Consider the following 19,808-nt stretch of genomic DNA (forward strand, 5'->3'; position numbering starts at 1 on the left):
CCGGCGAGCGCAATGATAATGGAACCAGAACTGGCTTTAGGATGCAACAATCCAAAACCACACACCGTCTCTCCTGCCCTGAAAGACTGTTATGACAGATGGAGCCCAAAGTCATGGACTAAATGAACTCAATGGACATCTTAGAGGGGTGGCCCATAGACTAAGGGAATGATATCTGTGTTCATATATATATATCAAAAGGCAGGAAAAGCGGTGATGATTAATTGGAATGTATTGGAAAATGTGAGACCTGGGCATGACGTAGATGGTATAGAATAGGGGGTGGATACTGTCCCGGTTTCGGCTGGGATAGAGTTAAATTTCTTCCTAGTGCTGTGTTTTGGATTTAGTATGAGAAGAATGTTGATAACACACTGATGTTTTCAGTTGTTGCTAAGTACCCTGCTAGTTAAGGACTTTTCAACTTCCATGCTCTGCGAAGTGCACGAGAGGCTGGGAAGGAGCATAGCTGGGACAGCTAGCCCAGCTGGCCAGCGGGGTATTCCATACCATGTGACGTCATGCTCAATATATGAATGGTAGGCATTCCAGGAAGTAGCGATTGCTACTTGGTTATCGGTCAGCGCGGGTCGTGAGCAATTGCATTGTGTGTCACTCATTTTGTATATTCTATCATTATTATTATTGTTATTGTTATTATTTTCCCTTCCTTTTGTGTTCTATTAAACTTTCTTTATCTCAACCCACGAGTTTTCTCACTCTTACCCTTCCGATTCTCTCCCCGTCCCACTGGGGGTGGGGGGAGTGAGCGAGCGGCTGTATGGTGTTTGGCTGCCTGCCGGGTTAAACCACGACAAATTTCAGCTGAGGAACAGGTCGTCAAGTGGTGCAAATCTGCATTGCTCCTTAAGTATATCGACATCAGACCGAATTACCTGATACCCTGATAGAAAACAAGTAGGAAATTAAATGAAAAGTCTTTTCTAATACCTAAAATGTAAACAAGGGAAGAAAAAAAAAAAGAGAAAGAAAACCCCCACCATAGTTACTGAACAATGTTGATAATCAGATGGCGTTTTATTGAAACCATCTTGTTGGTTCAAATAAAACTGCAGGCGAGATTCAAGACAGTAGTTAGATAGGCAAGGATGTAATGCCATCTTTTGTACTGTTTGCTTATGCCTCAGTGGGTATCCAAGAGCAGAATTCATCCCCAAGGGGCTGAAAATATTCATTTTTCAAACCCAAGCCCTGCTTTGTTTTTTTTAATTATGACAAAAATAAGTTTATAATAATATGACATGCTCTCACTTTATTTTCTTTACCTCTCTGGATCTAAGTCAAAGACAGAGTGAAAATATAAATAACATTTTTGTATTAGAAGAAATCATTCCTGACAATTTTAATGTCAAGTTTCAGCTTGATGTAATTTAAAACAGGAGAGTTACGAAGACCCCCAAATATGGGGTTTTACAATGGAAATGCTGACAGACCTTTAACTACAGTGGCGTTGCTGGGTGCCACTCTAATAAAATAATTCAAATGCTGAAGGCCAGTGTCTGTAAAAGAAGCACAAAGAACACTGATACATCTGTAATTCCCAAGGCAGGAGGAAAAAAGCAATTTCTAACTTTCTCTAAGCAAAGTATTTTACTTGCCTTAATCCAATGACAAAGCAAATTGTTCTTAAAATACATCAGTGTTGGCTTGCAATTAGAAAATAATTTTAAAACCAAAATAAGTGTCATTGTTTAACCCCAGCCGGCAACTAAGCACCACACAGCCGCTCGCTCACTCCCCCCACAGTGGGATGGGGGAGAGAATCAGAAGGGTAAAAGTGAGAAAACTCGTGGGCTGAGATAAAGACAGTTTAATAGGTAAAGCAAAAGACGCGCACGCAAGCAAAGCAAAACAAGGAATTCATTCACTACTTCCCATCAGCAGGCAGGTGTTCAGCCACCTCCAGGAAAGCAGGGCTCCATCACGCGTAAGGGTTACTTGGGAAGACAAATGCCATCACTCCGAACATCCCCCCTTCCTTCTTCTTCCCCCAGCCTTATATGCTGAGCATGACGTCATATGGTATGGAATACCCCGTTGGCCAGTTGGGGTCCGCTGTCCCAGCTGTGTCCCCTCCCAACTTCTTGTGCATCCCCAGCCTACTCGCTGGTGGGGTGGTGTGAGAAGCAGAAAAGGCCTTGACTCTGTGTAAGCACTGCTCAGCAATAATGAAAATGTCCCTGTATTATCAACAGTGTTTTCAGCACAAATCCAAAACATAGTCCCGTACTAGCTACTATGAAGAAAATTAACTCTATCCCAGCCAAAACCAGCACAATAACAAACACAATGTTTCAATACTTTGCCAAGAAATAAAATAGCTGTGCTAACACATGGAAGGTATAAATACATTGATTTGTATCTACTGTTTGGTGCCTGCCACCTGAAAGCCAGTACATTTTAGGAAAGCACGCACTTCTGTAGCTTATTCATGTTCCATGATATCATGAATTTAATGCAATATGACTGATTCTTTACATGCAGGGGTGATCATTATTGAAATTGAAGTCCCAGCTTGCTTCAATAGCTGTTGTTCGAGGTTCTTGGCAGTTCGAGGTTCTTGGCAGTTCATTTCCAGTCATTCATATTTATATATTAATCTAATCTATCAGCACTGTCCTGGAAAGCTTTCTGAAGTCTTGGATGGAAGTACTTTGGGCTTTCTTTAGAGGGTGCTCCCACACCAATGCTCAGGCTTAGAACTGAGAGGGTCTCAGAGGAGCACCCCTATGGGAGCAGGGTCTCTGTCTAGGTAGCTCTAATCTTATAGCAAATCATCGAAAGACACTGAATTTGGGGGCCGAGTCATTCCGTGCCTCTGTGGAGGGACAACCCCCACCACCTTCCCTATTCTAAATGAACTGTGTTGTTCTTTATTCCTAAACCCAACCCACCACAAAAAATCCAGCAAGATTTTGTATCAGGTTGCCTGAATTAATGGAGATCTCATTGAACTGTTAGAGTATAATAAGCTTTTGTAGCTGACTGTCTCTGTATTGGCTGGCCACAGAGATATGAGCAGGTACATTCAATTGCTGATCCAGTAAATCATTTCAACATTTATGCTAAAACCCAGGAAAGTATTAAAATTATATCAAGTTGTCGTGGTTTAACCTGGCAGGCAGCCAAATACCACGCAGCCGCTCACTCACTCCCCCCGCCCCCCAGTGGGACGGGGAGAGAATCGGAAGGGTAAGAGTGAGAAAAACTCGTGGGTTGAGATAAAGACAGTTTAATAGAACAGAAAAGGGAGAATAATGATAATAAATAATGATAGAATATACAAAATGAGTGATGCACAATGCAATTGCTCACCACCCGCGCTGACCGATAACCAAGTAGCGATCGGTACTTCCTGGATCACGCCTACCCTTCATATACTGAGCATGACGTCACATGGTATGGAATACCCCATTAGCCAGCTGGGCTGGCTGTCCTGATTATGTTCCCTCCCATCTTGTGTACCTAGCTCAGTCAGTAGGCACGGGAGCTGTCCTTGGACTAGGAGGGCACTTAGCAACAACTGAAAACATCAGTGTGTTATCAACATTCTCCTCATACTAAATCCAAAACACAGCACTAGGAAGAAATTTAACCCTATCCCAGCCGAAACTAGGACACAAGTATAACAATGAAGAACACAAACAGAGAATTGGGATTATGATAAGCATTAAATAATCATTATTGTCCTTTCCTTTGATGATATTAAAGGATAAGAAACATAATATACTTGCATGGTAATCAATATGCCATTTCTAGTTCCTTAAATGCGTGGTTTTGGGTCCATGAATAACTACATTTGTGGAAGTTCCTTTAGCACATTGGCTTCCTAACTTTCTGTAATTCTTGCAGTGTATATTAGTGTCTCAGTGACTGAAAACTTAGGACTTTTCATAGAGACAAACCAAGATGTACAAACTCTTCCCACTGATAACACAGGGCTTTGTGAAGATGAAGGAAAGACAACTAATTTTCCCTTGATCAGCTTCATTTCATAAAAGAGTTTTGCATTCACTTAAAATTCTGCCCCTTTTTTTCTGATTCAGGGCCACAGGTATAACACACAGATGCTCAGCACCGACCCCAATGTAAATCTTGTAGCCTTCAATTAAACTACAGACTCTTCTGTTAGATTCACATTTGGTTCACATTCAGTGTTGTAGAAGTTAGTTGAAACTTAGCACTAGCAGCTTAAACATTAATAGCTAGAGTAGACAAAGCCTATAGGCCACGGTACATGAACTGTAACAACCGTATTACAACATGCCGAAAAGCTAACCACAGAACTGGCTGAAACCAACCTAAGAGGATGTGAAACAGGATATAGAACCACTGTATATTGTATGAGAAAATGACCACTTAGCAACCGCTTAGTAACGAAACAGCAAACAAATCAAACCAATAAAAAGCAAGACGACCCCAGACCTTAATATTACTATTGGTCCAAACTGCTGCGTGAGGGGTGGGGAACTTAGATTGTAAGGGTATAATTGCCCAGGGACTTTTTTGTTTGGGGTACCTCTTCAGAGGCACCCAGCTCAAGCTGTAGCGCTATTAATAAAAAGAACTTTATAGAACAATCTTTTTTTTGGCTTATTGATTTAGCAGAAACCTAGAGTCGAATCCTGTTATGGTGACTGGCATGTAAAATTTCCATAACATCAGACAAGTATGAACATACATGCAGCTGATAGTAGATGATAATTCTACAATTTCCAGAAGAAAGAAAAGGTAAGAAAAGGGAAAAAAGAGAAAATAAGAGAAAAGAAGAAAAGAAAGATTCAACTGGGCATTTGAAGAGACTTTTGGCACATAAATAGAAGTTAAATCTTCCATATTATATATTTTTCCATTTCCCAAATTACTGCTTTAGAAAGTGGAACCTGACAAGTACAGAAATATTTTGTTACCTAACCACTCTACACCTGTACACAGAGCCTTAAGTATTTGCTACTGGCAAAGTTGTGTAAACTCCATTTCTACTCATGTTATCAAAGATTAAAAAAAAAAAAAGTTCTTTTTGGCTTCTTAGCATATCTAACAGTGCAGCTGCTAGTCTGCAGTTACTGGACTAAAGGGAATAATTTATAGACCTACCATATTAAGGCTGAGCCAAGCTTTGCACTTAAAAGAAGGAATTCAATCCCTCTATAATCCATGAAAATTCTCCCTTCTCACAGAGAAAAGGGCTGCATACCCTGCAGCCCCCTCCCCACAACCTTACCACATAAACCCAATACATCCCCCCTTGCCTCTGTAAAACATGTTTTAAGAACTGTTGTTAAAATATACATTCATCACATAGTCTTCACAAACCTCACTTACATCAACAAAAATAAATTCCCACACAAAAATCGAAATAACATCATCACAATGCTGACAAAGGTGGACAATTTACACGCACAATGAAACTCCACCCCTTGTCCCTTCACCAAATTACAACGATAAAAGATTCCCCACAGTTATTCCATTCCCTGGCAACGTCCAGTCCAAGTTTTGTCCATTGCCACGCCCAATTACTGTCCTTATCTAGAATTCCTCTGGCCCCACATTGGGTGCCAGAAAGGACTGTGGTGGGTTGACCTTGGCCAGCTGCCAGACCCCCACCCAGCCATTCTCTCACTCCCCTTCCTCAACAGGACAGGGGGAGAATATGAGATGAAAAAGCTTGTGGGTCGAGATAAAGACAGGGAGATCACTTACCAATTACCGTTATGGGCAAACCAGACTAGACTTGGGAAAAATTAATTTAATTTATTGCTAATTAAAATAGAGTTGGATGGTGAGAAACAAAGGCAAAAGCTAAAACAACTTTTCCCCACCCCTTTTCTTTCCTAAGGCTCAACTTCACTCCTTCATTCCCAACTCCTCTACCCCATTCCCTGCCCCTCCCCCAAGCAGTGCAGGGAGGATGGGAAATGGGGCTTTACAGTTAGTTCACAACAGTTCCTCTCTGTTGCTCCTTCTTCCTCACGCTTTTCCCCTGATCCAGCATGGTTCCTCTCCATGGGCTGTAGTTCCTGTCAGGAGAAACTGCTCCAGTGTGGGTCCTCCATAGGCCACAGTTCCTTCAGGGAATATCCTCCTGCTCCTGCATGGTCCTCTCCACAAGCTGCAGGGAAATACCTGTTCCACCTTGGTCTCTTCCACAACCTGCAGGTGAATATCTGCTCTAGCATCTCCTCCCCCACCTTCTTCTCTGACCTCAGTGTCTGCAGGGTTGTTTCTCACACTTTTTTTTCCCCCCCGTCCTGCTTCACTCCCACTCAGTATTTTGCCCTTTCTTAAATATATTTTCCCAGAGTCTCCACCAGCTTCACTGATTGGCTCAGCTTTGGCCAGTGGTGGGTCTGTTGTGGAGTTGGCTGGAACCAGCTGTATCTGACACAGGGCAGCCCCTGGCCTCTTCTCACTGAGGCCACCTTTGCAGCCCCCACCCTCAGCTACCAAAACCTTGCCATGTAATCCCAATACACTGGGTCATGAAGGAGAAAACCAAGAAGCAAGGAAATAGAGCATCTGTGTGTGCAGAGACATTTATGAGTCAAGCTTATCAGGCTTTTGACTATGCTTTATCCAACTCATTCTAAAATACCAGTTTTCAGAGGAAGAGTCAAATTGTGGCTACCCTGACGTGCTGGAAAGACAGAGGTGCTGCTCTGCTCTACTATGCAATCCAGCATGGGGATGAGTACAGTACAACTGAGCAATGCAGGGAATAAGGAAGCTTAATTGTATTTAAACAGCAGGAAGCTGAGGGTGAGATAACCAGAAGACAGGAGCATACACTGTACCTGCCTGGCACGACCCCCCAAACCATCTCCCTGCAACTCTTTCATCTTTCCATGGTCTCACGGCCTCATGAAATTAAGTGATGAATTAGTGAATTCACATGTTAGACTAGTCTGTACAAAGGGGATGGAGCCCTTGTTTGTTGTGTTTGCTTTCTTTCCTAATGAGCTCATAAAATAAAGTTTAATTTACAGAATAAATTGTCCTGTATATTTGACAGATACAGACGGACCGGGATATTTACCCCTCTACCTTTTCCTGTAGAATTTATAATCCTAAGAAAGCATCTTAGGAGCTTATAGCTAAACCAAAGCAGGGAAAAAAGAAAAGTCCACGTTGCAGATCCGGGAAGCCCCCAAGCTGAAGGATGTATCAGAAGCAGCTGCAGTTTGGATCATGCCTTTGAACTTAGTGGATGGCAACTGTCATGGTTTAACCCAAGCGAGCAACTAAACACCACACAGCCGCTCGCTCACTCCCCCCACCTCTGGTGGGATGGGGGAGAGAATGAGGAGAGTAAAAGTGAGAAAACTCGTGGGCTGAGATAAAGACAGTTTAATAATTGAAATAAAATAAAGTAAAATACTAATAGCAATAATAATAATAAAAAAAGAATATACAAACCAAGTGATGCACGATGCAATTGCTCACCACGCGCCGACCGATGCCCAGCCAGTCCCCGAGCAGCGATCACTGCCCCCCAACCAACTCCACCCCGCTTATATACAGAGCATGATGTCATGTGGTATGGAATACCCCGTTGGCCAGTTTGGGTCAGCTGTCCTGGCTATGCTCCCTCCCAGTTTCTTGTGCACCTGGCAGACCTTTGGAAGCTGAAAAGTCCTTGACTAGAAAAAACACCACTTAGCAACAACTAAAACATCAGTGTGTTATCAACATTCTTCTCATACTAAAACCAAAACACAGCACTATACCAACGACTAGGAAGAAAATTAATTCTATCCCAGCCAAAACCAGGACAGTATCCACCCCTTATTCCATACCATCTACGTCATGCTCAGGTCTCACATTTTCCCATACATTCCAATTAATCATCACCGCTTTTCCTGCCTTTTGATATATACACATGGATATCATTCCCTTAGTCTATGGGCCATCACTCTAAAATGTCCGTTGAGTTCTTTTAGGCCATGACTTTGGGCTCCATCTGTCATAACAGTCTTTCAGGGCAGGAGAGATGGTGTGTGGTGTTGCACTGTTGCATGCTGAAGCCAGTTCTGGTTCTATCATCATGGCACTTTGCTCGGTTTCATCGGAGTTCATTCTTCATTAATCTGGATGATTTTTACTGCAATACCATTGATATGACATATAGCAACCACAGAAATGATGATGTACAGTATTATACAGCAATTAACATCATACAATTCAGTTCATTGGCTATTTTCACCCAAAATCAAATCCCCTTGAGGTACAGACCGGAACTCCCCATCCTTTCGCATTACCCACCAAGTGCACCCAGGTCCTTGAGTAAAAGCAATCCCACGGATGGGTTTTCCCTTGCCAGAGGCAGGAGTAACCCAGACTGTCTTCCCCAGCATATTTCTTATGTGCACGACAGGGACTTTATCCCCATCTACAGTACGTAAGAGTCTTGATTGGGCAGGGCCAGCTCGATTAACAGATCCCCGAGTGTTGACTAACCAGGTGGCTTTTGCTAAATGTGTATCCCAATGCTTGAATGTCCCACCACCCATTGCCCTCAGGGTAGTCTTTAGCAGTCCATTGTATCATTCGATTTTCCCAGAGGCTGGTGCATGGTAGGGGATGTGATAGACCCACTCAATGCCATGCTCTTTGGCCCAGGTGTCTATGAGGGTGTTTCGGAAATGAGTCCCATTGTCTGACTCAATTCTTTCTGGGGTGCCATGTCGCCATAGGACTTGCTTTTCAAGGCCCAGGATGGTGTTCCGGGCGGTGGCATGGGGCACGGGATATGTTTCCAGCCATCCGGTGGTTGCTTCCACCATGGTAAGCACATAGTGATTGCCGTGGCGGGTTTGTGGGAGTGTGATATAATCAATCTGCCAGGCCTCCCCATATTTATACTTCAACCATCATCCTCCATACCAGAGAGGCTTTACTTGCTTGGCTTGTTTGATTGCAGCGCATGTTTCACATTCATGGATAACCTGTGCAATAGCGTCCATGGTCAAGTCCACCCCTCGATCACGAGCCCATCTATATGTTGCATCTCTTCCTTGATGGCCTGAGGCATCATGGGCCCACCAAGCTATAAATAATTCACCCTTATGTTGCCAGTCCAGATCCACCTGAGCCACTTCAATCTTAGCAGCCTGGTCCACCTGCTGGTTGTTTTGATGTTCTTCAGTGGCCTAACTCTTGGGTACGTGAGCATCTACGTGACGTACTTTTACAACAAGGTTCTCTACCCGGGCAGCAATATCTTGCCACAGTGCGGCAGCCCAGATGGGTTTACCTCTGTGCTGCCAGTTGTTCTGCTTCCACTGCTGCAACCACCCCCACAGGGCATTTGCCACCATCCATGAGTCAGTATAGAGATAAAGTACTGGCCATTTTTCTCGTTCAGCAATGTCCAAGGCCAGCTGGATGGCTTTCACCTCTGCAAACTGGCTCGACTCACCTTCTCCTTCAGCAGTTTCTGCAACTTGGCTTATAGGACTCCATACAGCAGCTTTCCACCTCCTATGCTTTCCCACAAGGCGACAGGACCCATCAGTGAACAGGGCATATTGCTTCTCATTTTCTGGTAGTTTATTATACAGTGGGGCCTCTTCAGCACGCGTCACCTCCTCCTCTGGGGATATTCCGAAATCTTTGCCTTCTGGCCAGTTCGAGATCACTTCCAAGATTCCTGGGCGACTGGGGTTTCCTAGTCAGGCCCGTTGTGTGATCAGTTCGACCCACTTACTCCACGTAGCATCAGTTGCATGATGTGTAGAGGGGACCCTCCCTTTGAACATCCAGCCCAGCACCGGCAGTCGGGGTGCCAGGAGGAGCTGTGCTTCAGTACCAACCACTTCCGAAGCAGCTTGAACCCCTTCATACGCTGCCAATATCTCTTCCTCAGTTGGAGGATAGCGGGCCTCGGATCCTCTGTATCCCCGACTCCAGAACCCTAAGGGGCGACCTCGAGTCTCCCCTGGTGCTTTCTGCCAGAGGATCCAGGCAGGGCCATTCTCCCCGGCTGCGATGTAGTGCACATTCTTTACATCTTGTCTTGCCCGGACTGGCCCAAGGGCTACTGCATGAACTATCTCTCGTTTAATTTGTTCAAAGGCTTATTGTTGCTCAGGGCCCCATTTGTAATCATTCTTCTTCCGGGTCACTTGATAGAGAGGGCTTAAAATCAGGCTGTAATTTGGAATATGCATTCTCCAAAAGCCCACAACACCTAAGAAAGCTTGTGTTTCTTTTTTGCTAGTTGGTGGGGACATGGCTGTTATTTTGTTGATCACATCCATTGGGATCTGACGACGTCCATCTTGCCATTTTATTCCTAAAAACTGGATCTCCTGTGCAGGTCCCTTGACCTTACTTTGTTTTATGGCAAAACCAGCCTTCAGAAGTATTTGGACTATTCTCTCCCCTTTCTCAAAAACAACTTCTGCTGTGCTGCCCCACACGATGATGTCATCAATGTATTGCAGGTGTTCTGGAGCCTCACCCTGTTCCAGTGCGGTGTGGATCAGTCCATGGCAAATGGTAGGGCTGTGTTTCCACCCCTGGGGCAGTCGGTTCCAGGTGTACTGGACGCCCCTCCAAGTGAAAGCAAACTGTGGCCTGCACTCTGCCGCCAAAGGGATTGAGAAGAACGCATTAGCGATATCACTTGTGGTGTACCACTTGGCTGCCTTTGACTCCAGTTCATATTGAAGATCTAGCACGTCCGGCACAGCAGCACTCCACAGTGGCGTGACTTCGTTTAGGCGACAATAGTCTACTGTTAGTCTCCACTCTCCATTGGACTTTCGCACTGGCCATATGGGACTGTTGAAGGGTGAGTGAGTCTTGCTGATCACTCCTTGGCTCTCCAGTCGACGAATCAGCTCATGGATGGGGATCAGGGAATCTCAGTGCGATATTGCCGCCAGTGCACCGTTGTGGTAGCGATTGGCACTTGTTGTTCTTCAACCCTCAGCAACCCCACAACAGAAGGGTCCTCCGAGAGACCAGGCAAGGTGGACAGCTGTTTAATTTCCTCCGTCTCCAAGGCAGCTATACCAAAAGCCCACTGTCACCCTTTTGGGTCCTTAAAATACCCTCTCCTGAGGTAGTCTATGCCAAGGATGCACGGAGCCTCTGGGCCAGTCACAATGGGGTGCTTCTGCCACTCATTCCTGGTTAGGCTCACTTTGGCCTCCAATACAGTTAACTCTTGGGATCCCCCTGTCACTCCAGAAATACAAATGGGTTCTGCCCCTTTATAGTTTGATGGCATCAGGGTACACTGTACACCGCTGTCTACTAGAGCCTTATACTCCTGTGGGTCTGATGTGCCAGGCTATCGAATCCACACAGTCCAGTAAACCCGGTTGTCCCTTTCCTCCACCTGGCCGGAGGCAGGGCCCCTCTAGTCCTGGTCATAGTACTCGTTACTCACTTCTTGTAGATGCGAATCAAAAGTCCCTTTATTAAGATCGGAAGTAAAATCAGGCCTTCTACTCTGTCTGGGGAACTGCTCACTGGAGAGTGGAGCAGCAGTTTTTCTGTAAGAACCCCCTTTGTGTGATTGTTTTTCCTTGCAACTCACGTACCCATGCCTCTAGGGTCGAGGTAGATTTTCTATCCCACTGCCTCATGTCCTCTCCGTGGTCACGGAGGTAAAACCACAGGGTGCCCCGGGGTGTGTACTTTCTATGTCCTCTCTCTTGAGCAGAGGGATGCTGGATCCTAATGGCTGAGATACTGGCCCGTACAGGTGGGGAGTAGGACATATCCTCTTTGAGTTGCTGGAACTCCCGGGACAGTTTCTCAGCTATCATGTCCGGCAGTTTCTCTACAGCCGAGACGCAGGCCCGTAGGGAGGAAGAGAGACTTTCTCCATATTGCCGGAGCTGGCCAGCCAATTCATCCACCATTTGTTCCTTTCCATCTTTCCAGGTCATTACTGCCAATGAGTTTGCGTACGACGATGGTGCGCTCCGTACAAACTTCCGCCATGTGGGTCGCGTGCACTGGACTTCATCTGGATCTTTGGGTAATTGCTTGTTTTTCAGGTCATCATAAATCACCTCCAGCATGGCTAATTCCCTCAGGTACTGGATACCTCTCTCCATGGTGGTCCACTTGCCTGGGTGACATGTAACATCTTCCTTGAAGGGATACCTTTCCTTCACGCCTGACAGCAGTCGCCTCCAGAGGCTGAGGGCTTGTGCTCCTTGTCCAATTGCTTTGTCAATGCCCCCTTCCCTAGCAAGGGAACCCAGCTGCTTGGCTTACCTACCCTCTAATTCCAGGCTACTGGCCCCATTATCCCAGCATCGGAGCAGCCAGGTGACAATGTGCTCACCTGGATGACGACTGAAATCTTTTCACATATCTCGCAGCTCATTCAGGGATAGGGATCGGGTGGTTACCATCTCATTTATGGCTTCTGCCTCCTCCTCCTCCTGTTCTCGTGATGGCCCTGGTTCATCTTCATCCCTTACTAAACGTGCTGATTTTCTTGTGTATTTCTTCTTCTGTATAGGGGCGACTGATACTGGCACAGGTTGCTTCTCTGGTTCAGCCGCAGTGACTGTTGCCGGGGTTTGAGTGGCCACGGTGCCTGTCGCCGGGCTTTGAGTAACCACAGTGCCTGTCGCGGGGGTTTGAGTAGCCACCTTGCCTGTCGCAGGGGTTGAAGTAGCTGCAGTGCCTGTCGCGGGGGTTGAAGTAGCCGCAGTGCCTGTCGTGGGGGTTTGAGTAGGCACCATGTCTGTTGCCGGGGCTGATCTCTGGACGGTATTCCTAAACAAGACCTGAACCCCATTCAGGAGACATAGCAATATGAACATGCTTGTTTGAACATCCCAAGGATATTCAAAATTCTCAGGGAATATTGTGGACATCTTCATGAAGAGGATAGAAGAAAAAGGAGTTTCTGACGATATGGAAGGGAAGGTGAAGGAGTGGGGGAAAGTGTCCCCCCCGTCTCCCCCATAAATTCGTTCTCCGAGGAGAAAAGGTAAAGAGTGTAATTATTAATAGTTTCCGCGAGGTGGCTCCCGAGGCACAGAGGTGATGGCAATGATGAGTATAAATACCAGATTAAACTCACGACCAATAATTTTATCATATCATAAAACAGTGTTACACAGCTCAGTAAAATGATAACCTTGACCCAGGTGTGATAAACAGCACAACAGGGAACATATACTGCAAGTAAGGTATTACATAATACAACATTGAGAGCCAGCCCAACAACTTTGAGAGCCAATAAATTAACATTGTGACCAGCGACTATTAAACCAGTATAATGAATGCTTATAACAAATTTTGCCTTAACACGCTTTGGTCAGATCTGTTGTTATCTCAACCCTTTGTGCCCCACGTTGGGCTCCAAAAAAGGACTCTTGTGGTTTAACCCGGCAGGCAGCCAAACACCACACAGCTGCTCACTCACTCCCCCCACCCCCAATGGGATGGGGGAGAGAATAAAAAAAAAAAAAAGTAAAATTTGTGGATTGAGATAAAGACAGTTTCATAGAACAGAAAAGGAAGGGAAAATAATAGTAATAATAATGACAATGGTAGAATATACAAAATGAGTGATGCACAATGCAATTGCTCACCATCCGCCAACCGATGCCCAGCCAGTCCCCAAGCAGCGATCACCCCTTCCCGGACCACGCCTCCTAGTTTATATACTGAGCATGATGTCACATGGTATGGAATACCCCATTGGCCAGTTGGGTTAGCTGTCCTGGCTATGCTCCCTCCCAGCTTCTTGTGCACCTGGCAGAGCATGGGAAGCTGAAAAGTCCTAGAAAAAAACACCACTTAGCAACAACTAAAACATCAGTGTGTTATCAACATTCTTCTCATACTAAATCCAAAACACAGCACTATACCAGCTACTAGGAAGAAAATTAACTCTATCCCAGCCGAAACCAGGACACACATTCCTCTGTATTATCACATTCTACACACAGAAGAGCTATTAAATGACTTTATTCTCACAGGTATCTCGGCAAAAACTAATTTTATATTGTCCACAGGCCCTTTTGAACACAGAAATGTCACTAGCTTGAGTCGGAGCTTCTGAATAGTTTGCAACAGATTTATGGGAAGTGTATTGAATACATCCCTTGTTATTCAATATTCATTGATGTTGTCTTTGGTTTAGAAATTTTCTGCATTTAGCACTAATATAATGCTTGGGATCTGCAGCAGTTGGTTAGGTTGCTGGTTGAGAACTGGCCACTGAAAGGCATGAATAATGCACATCTGTCAACTGAGAACATATTGATTTTGCTAGATAATATTTTAATTTGTTCTTACAACCGGAAACAAAATTAATGACTGTTTTATGAATGTCCTGCTGCAGTTGCTGCTATACTTTCTGCGATAGTTCTTAAAAGTTTGCAGAAGAGAATTATCCAGATTTATATCTTGAAGGAGCCTTTGCCCTTCTGCCTTGCCTCTCTTCCTTGTTTTCTTATTTTATTGTTGTATGGAGTATAATTGATCTTTTAACCTTGTTCCTTACTCTGGCATAATTTCTTTTAGTTATGGAGATGGAGAGAGGTTTTGGCACTTTGTATTTTGTGTGTAACTTTCTGTATAACAGTACCCATCTATTACATGGGAAAGTGAAATTTTAAAAGAACACAACAAATAGTCAATCCCATGAGTCTCTTAGGTTATGTCTGCAGTCTTCCTTTCTTTCATTTCTGCCATACTTTTGTTTTTAATTTTACAGTTTTGATATTTTGCAAATCAGAGTGAATGTGCGATGCAGCAACTTCTTACCCGCAGTATGCTCTCTAAGCTCCGTAGTGTCACTGCAAGCAAGTCCATATACAAAGTTTTGAAAGAAACATTGGAAGGGATCCAGTCTAACTTATCTGCCTTGCACCAAATTTCAAGGCTGTAATGAACCATTCCTCCTAATGTAACCTCATTTTAGGAGGACAAGAATTCTTTCTGAGAGATTATGTTTTTATTTACAATTTGCTTGGATTTTGTCCCACTTATTTTAAAGGTGATTTTGAAGGGAGGAAAAGAACATAGCACAGGAGCTACTGGAGTCAACTCAGATTCCTCTCAATCTCATGCTATCATCCAAATCTAAATTAAAGACACAGCCAGCAGGACATTTGGAAGGTAAGACTAGAAGTGGGAGTGCTCAGGGCTGATGAGGAAGTCAAGCTCAGGGACATCCAGGAGGCAAACAAAGAGGAGATGTTGAGTTAGTGGGCAGCTGTGAGTTAAATCAGAAGATAGGGTTCAAAGGGACTTTGAGAAGTTTCACAGTCCTTTCTCTGTTCCCAGGGAGAGCGCTTAAGCCACGTCTGTGAGAGGTTTGTCAAACTTGTTTGTAAAAATTTCCAGTGAAGGAGTTTGGCAATCAAATCCATCCCTTCATCTTCACTGTTAGAAAGCTTTTCCTGTCTGGCATTAATCTGGCCAAAGGTAGATGTCTGCAACGGACATATCCACATGTGAGCTCGTCACCTTTGAAGTCAGTAGAAAGAAATAGTCATTTCTGGGATCCAATTCATGCCATTCTGCAGAGTCACCTAAATTAGGTCAGATGGATTTGCCCCTCAAAGCACCTCTGTCCTGTAATTGACTACAAAGGGAGCCTGGGATGACTAGCCCAGGTGGAGATGATTCTATTAGAGTTGTTTGCTTTTGGTCAGAGGAATCCTAGTACCTCACCTAAACCTCCCTGATAATTTGAGTGTGTGACTCTGATGCTATCTGCAGTAGACAAAAACAGCAGTTTACTTCCTCTTGTAACAGCCTTTTTACATATATGAAGACTGTAATTGTGCCTCTTCTCAGTCATCTTTTCTCCAGCCTAAACAACCCCAAGAAATAGGTCTGAGGAAAGAGGTCTAGGTCTCTACTGCTGAGTGTCAAAAAACCATGCTGACGCACCCTTCCAGTAACAACAATGCAGTCTTGCTTCCCAGGATCTTATTATAAATACAAGGCAAAATGGAAGAGCCACAAATAGTGGAGAGAGGAAAAGGCAGAACAGGCAGGCTTAGAAATAGAAGTGTATGTGGTTATGTAGGTGTGGCATGTGTGCTATTTTTTTTGTTACTGAAAGTGAGGTGGAGCTGGAGTGGGGAAAGGATCCCAAAATATGCCTATAAGAGAAGTCAGGGCTATTCCAGACTTTTATTCTGTAACTTCCTTGGGTTCCTTAAAGAAGAAATCACTATTATTTATTTACATGGGATTCTGTAGCAGCACAAGGAAGTAATGAAGAATGACCAAAAACATTGCATAGTCACTAGAATCATAGAATCATTTAGGTTGGAAAAGACCCTTAAGAACATCGAGTCCAACCGTTAACCTAACACTACCAAGTCCACCACTAAACCATGTCCCTAAGCACCATGTCTACACGTCTTTTAAATACCTCCAGGGATGGTGACTCAACCACTTCCCTGGGCAGCCTGTTCCAATGCCTGACAACCCTTTAGGTGAAGAAATTTTTCCTAATATCCAATCTAAACCTCCCCTGGCGCAACTTGAGGCCATTTCCTCTCGTCCTATCACTTGTTACTTGGGAGAAGAGACTGACACCCACCTCGCTACAACCTCCTTTCAGGTAGTTGTAGAGCACCAGGATAGACTTAAGGTCAACCTCTAGAGTTTTGGAGCTGGGGATATAGAGCATCTGAGGTCTGCTACACCCTGACTGAAAAAGAGATACTAGCAGCATATAAGGGGGTTCAAACTGCTTCAAAAGTAGTCAGTATAGAAGCACAGCTTCTCTTAGCACCACAGTTGCAGGTGCTGCAATTGATGTTCAGTGGAAGGGTCCCCTCTACACATCATGCAACTGATGCTACATGGAGTAAGTGGGTAGCGTTGATCATGCAATGGGCTTGAATGGGGAACCCCAACCACCCAGGAATCCTGGAAGAGATCATGGACTGGCCAGAAGGCAGAGATTTCGGAGCATCGCCCAAGGAGGTAACTCATGACAAAGAGGCCCTGCTGTATAATAAATTACCAGAAAATGAGTAGCCGCATTCTATTTTTACTGATGGGCCCTGTCATATTGTGGGAAACCACTGGAAGTGGAAAGCTGCTGTATAGGTTCCCACACGACAAGTTAGAGAAACTCCCAAAGGAAAAGGTGAATCGAGCCAGTTTGCAGAAGTGAAAGCCATCCAACTGGCCCTAGATATTGCTGAACGAGAAAGTGGCCAGTACTCTATCTCTATACTGACTCATGGATGGTGGCAAATGTCCTATAGGGGTGGCTACAGCAACAGAAACAGACTAACTGGCAGCACAGAGGTAAACTCATCTGGGCTGCTGCATTGTGGCAAGACATCACTGCCGTGTAGAGAACCTTGTTATAAAAGTACGTCATGTAGATGCTCACATGCCCAAGAGCTATGCCACCAAAGAACATTGAAAAAATGAGGAGGTAGACCAGGCTGCCAGAATTGAAGTGGCTCAAGTGGACCTGGGCTGGGAATGTAAGAGTGAGCTATTTGGGATCAAGCGCACCCTCAGCAAGTTTGCAGAGGACACCAAGCTGAGTGGTGCAGTCGACACGCCTGAGGGACGGGATGCCATCCAGAGGGACCTGGACAAGCTCGAGAAGTGGGCCCGTGTGAACCTCAAGAGGTTCAACAAGGCCAAGTGCAGGGTCCTGCACCTGGGTCGGGGCAACCCCTGGTATCAATACAGGCTGGGGGATGAAGGGATTGAGAGCAGCCCTGCCCAGAAGGACTTGGGGGTACTGGTGGATGAAAAACTGGACATGAGCCGACAATGTGCACTCGCAGCCCAGGCGGCCAACCGTATCCTCGGCTGCATCAAAAGAAGCAAGGTCAGCAGGTCGAGGGAGGTGATTCTGCCCCTCTACTCCACTCTGGTGAGACCCCACCTGGAGTACTGCGTCCAGCTCTGGAGCCCTCAGCACAAGAAAGACATGGACCTGTTGGAGCGGGTCCAGAGGAGGGCCACAAAAAAGATCAGGGGGGTGGAACACCTCTCCTATGAAGAAAGGCTGAGAGAGTTGGGGTTATTCAGCCTGGAGAAGAGAAGGCTTCAGGGAGACCTTATTGCAGCCTTTCAGTACTTAAAGGGGGCTTCTAAGAAAGATGGGGACAGACTTTTTAGCAGGGCCTGTTGCGACAGGACAAGGGAGAATGGTTTTAAACTAAAGGAGGGTAGATTTAGACTAGATATAAGGAAGAAATGTTTTACCATGAGGGTGGCGAAACACTGGAACAGGTTGCCCAGAGAGGTTGTAGATGCCCCATCCCTGGAAACATTCAAGGTCAGGTTGGACAGGGCTCTGAGCAACCTGGTCTAGTTGAAGATGTCCCTGCCCATGGCAGGGGGGTTGGACTAGATGACCTTTAAAGGTCCCTTCCAACCCAAACTATTCTATGATTCTATGATTCTATCCAACAGTGCCAGTGATGCTGGACACCCTTGGGCCAAATGCAATCATCAATCCCTTAAAATGCTTGGTGGCAGCTCTTCCACGTGCGGATCTGGCCATGCAGACACAATCCCCCCACCCTCACCCCCTACCAGGCTGCGGGTGCCTGCTGTGCCGGGTACTTGCCCTTTGGGGATCATGAGTATCCCAAGGGGGAGAGGGAAAGGAGAAAGAAGGATTTGTGCCTTCTGAAACAGCTCTGGCCACTCGCTGCTGCCGCCGGCACTTGCTGATGGAGGGGCTGTCCCAGAAACCACTCCAAACCCAACCTGGCACATTGCACAACGCATTGCGTAAACCCATCTGCTGAAGTTTTCACTGCCAAACATCTGTCTAGTGGTAAAAGTTGAAGCTGCACCTTGCAAGCAGAGCCAGGGACGCATCTCCGGGCTCTGTTAATCTTCTCCAGGTGGCAAGACCCCTACCCATCACAAGAAAAACTTGCATGGCCCCTACACCACAGAACGTGAAAGGCTTGCACTCCAAAGGTCAGGGTGCAGGTTTGCACTGACACCCCCCTCCCCGCGGGCCTTTGCGAGCAGGCAGGCACCTGCGGGCTACCGCTGCCGGCTGCAGCCTGGGGTCTGTGGGACAGGGCACCCCCCTGCCCGCCTCCAAGCCCCCACACCCCTCCGGGAGCCCGGTCATCCCCCCCATGCCGGGGGATGCACACCCCAAACCTGCCCCGGAGGCTACAGCATCCTTCCCCGGGGGGGCAGCCCCGGGAGCCGGCAAACTTACCGGCGACGCCGGGCCACGGCTGTGCTCTGCGCGGCACCGGGGACGGGGCGGGGGGCACCGGGGCTGAGCGCACCCGGCGGCCCGCAGCGGTTCCGGGGTTGGGCACATCCCACCGCCCCGGCCTGGCCCCCCCGGCCCGCCCCGGCGCGGCGCTCCCCGCTGGGAGATGTAGTTCGGCCCCCGCCCGCCCCCGCCGCTCCCCCGGCGGCGGCAGCACCAGCCCGGGCTGGTGGCAGCGGGGCCGCTCCGGGGGTTGGTACAGCTGGGGATGCCCGGGGGCACTTGGGGGTTGGTACCCCTGGGGCTATGCTGGGGACACTTGGGGTTTGGCAGTGGTGGGCCTGCACTGGGATGCCCTGAGTCATCCAGCTGCCAGGGGATGAGGTTTTCATGGGGCTTTCTCTGCACCAAGTGGGGTTCAGGTGCTGCTTGGGGTGGGCACAGCTTGGCAGTTGTGCTGCCCCATGGGGATGTGGAGACCCAGATGGCTCCATGCTGGAGCATCCCTCCTGTGAGGACCGCAGCCCTGTGGGTTTATGATCCAAAGCATGTGTGGGAGGCCCTGGGTGGTGTTCCCCACTGACACTGGGCTCCCAGATGTTCATCTGAGAAGGGTATT

Source organism: Calonectris borealis, chromosome W, assembly GCF_964195595.1.
Source record: "Calonectris borealis chromosome W, bCalBor7.hap1.2, whole genome shotgun sequence".
Taxonomy (NCBI): Eukaryota; Metazoa; Chordata; class Aves; order Procellariiformes; family Procellariidae; genus Calonectris; species Calonectris borealis.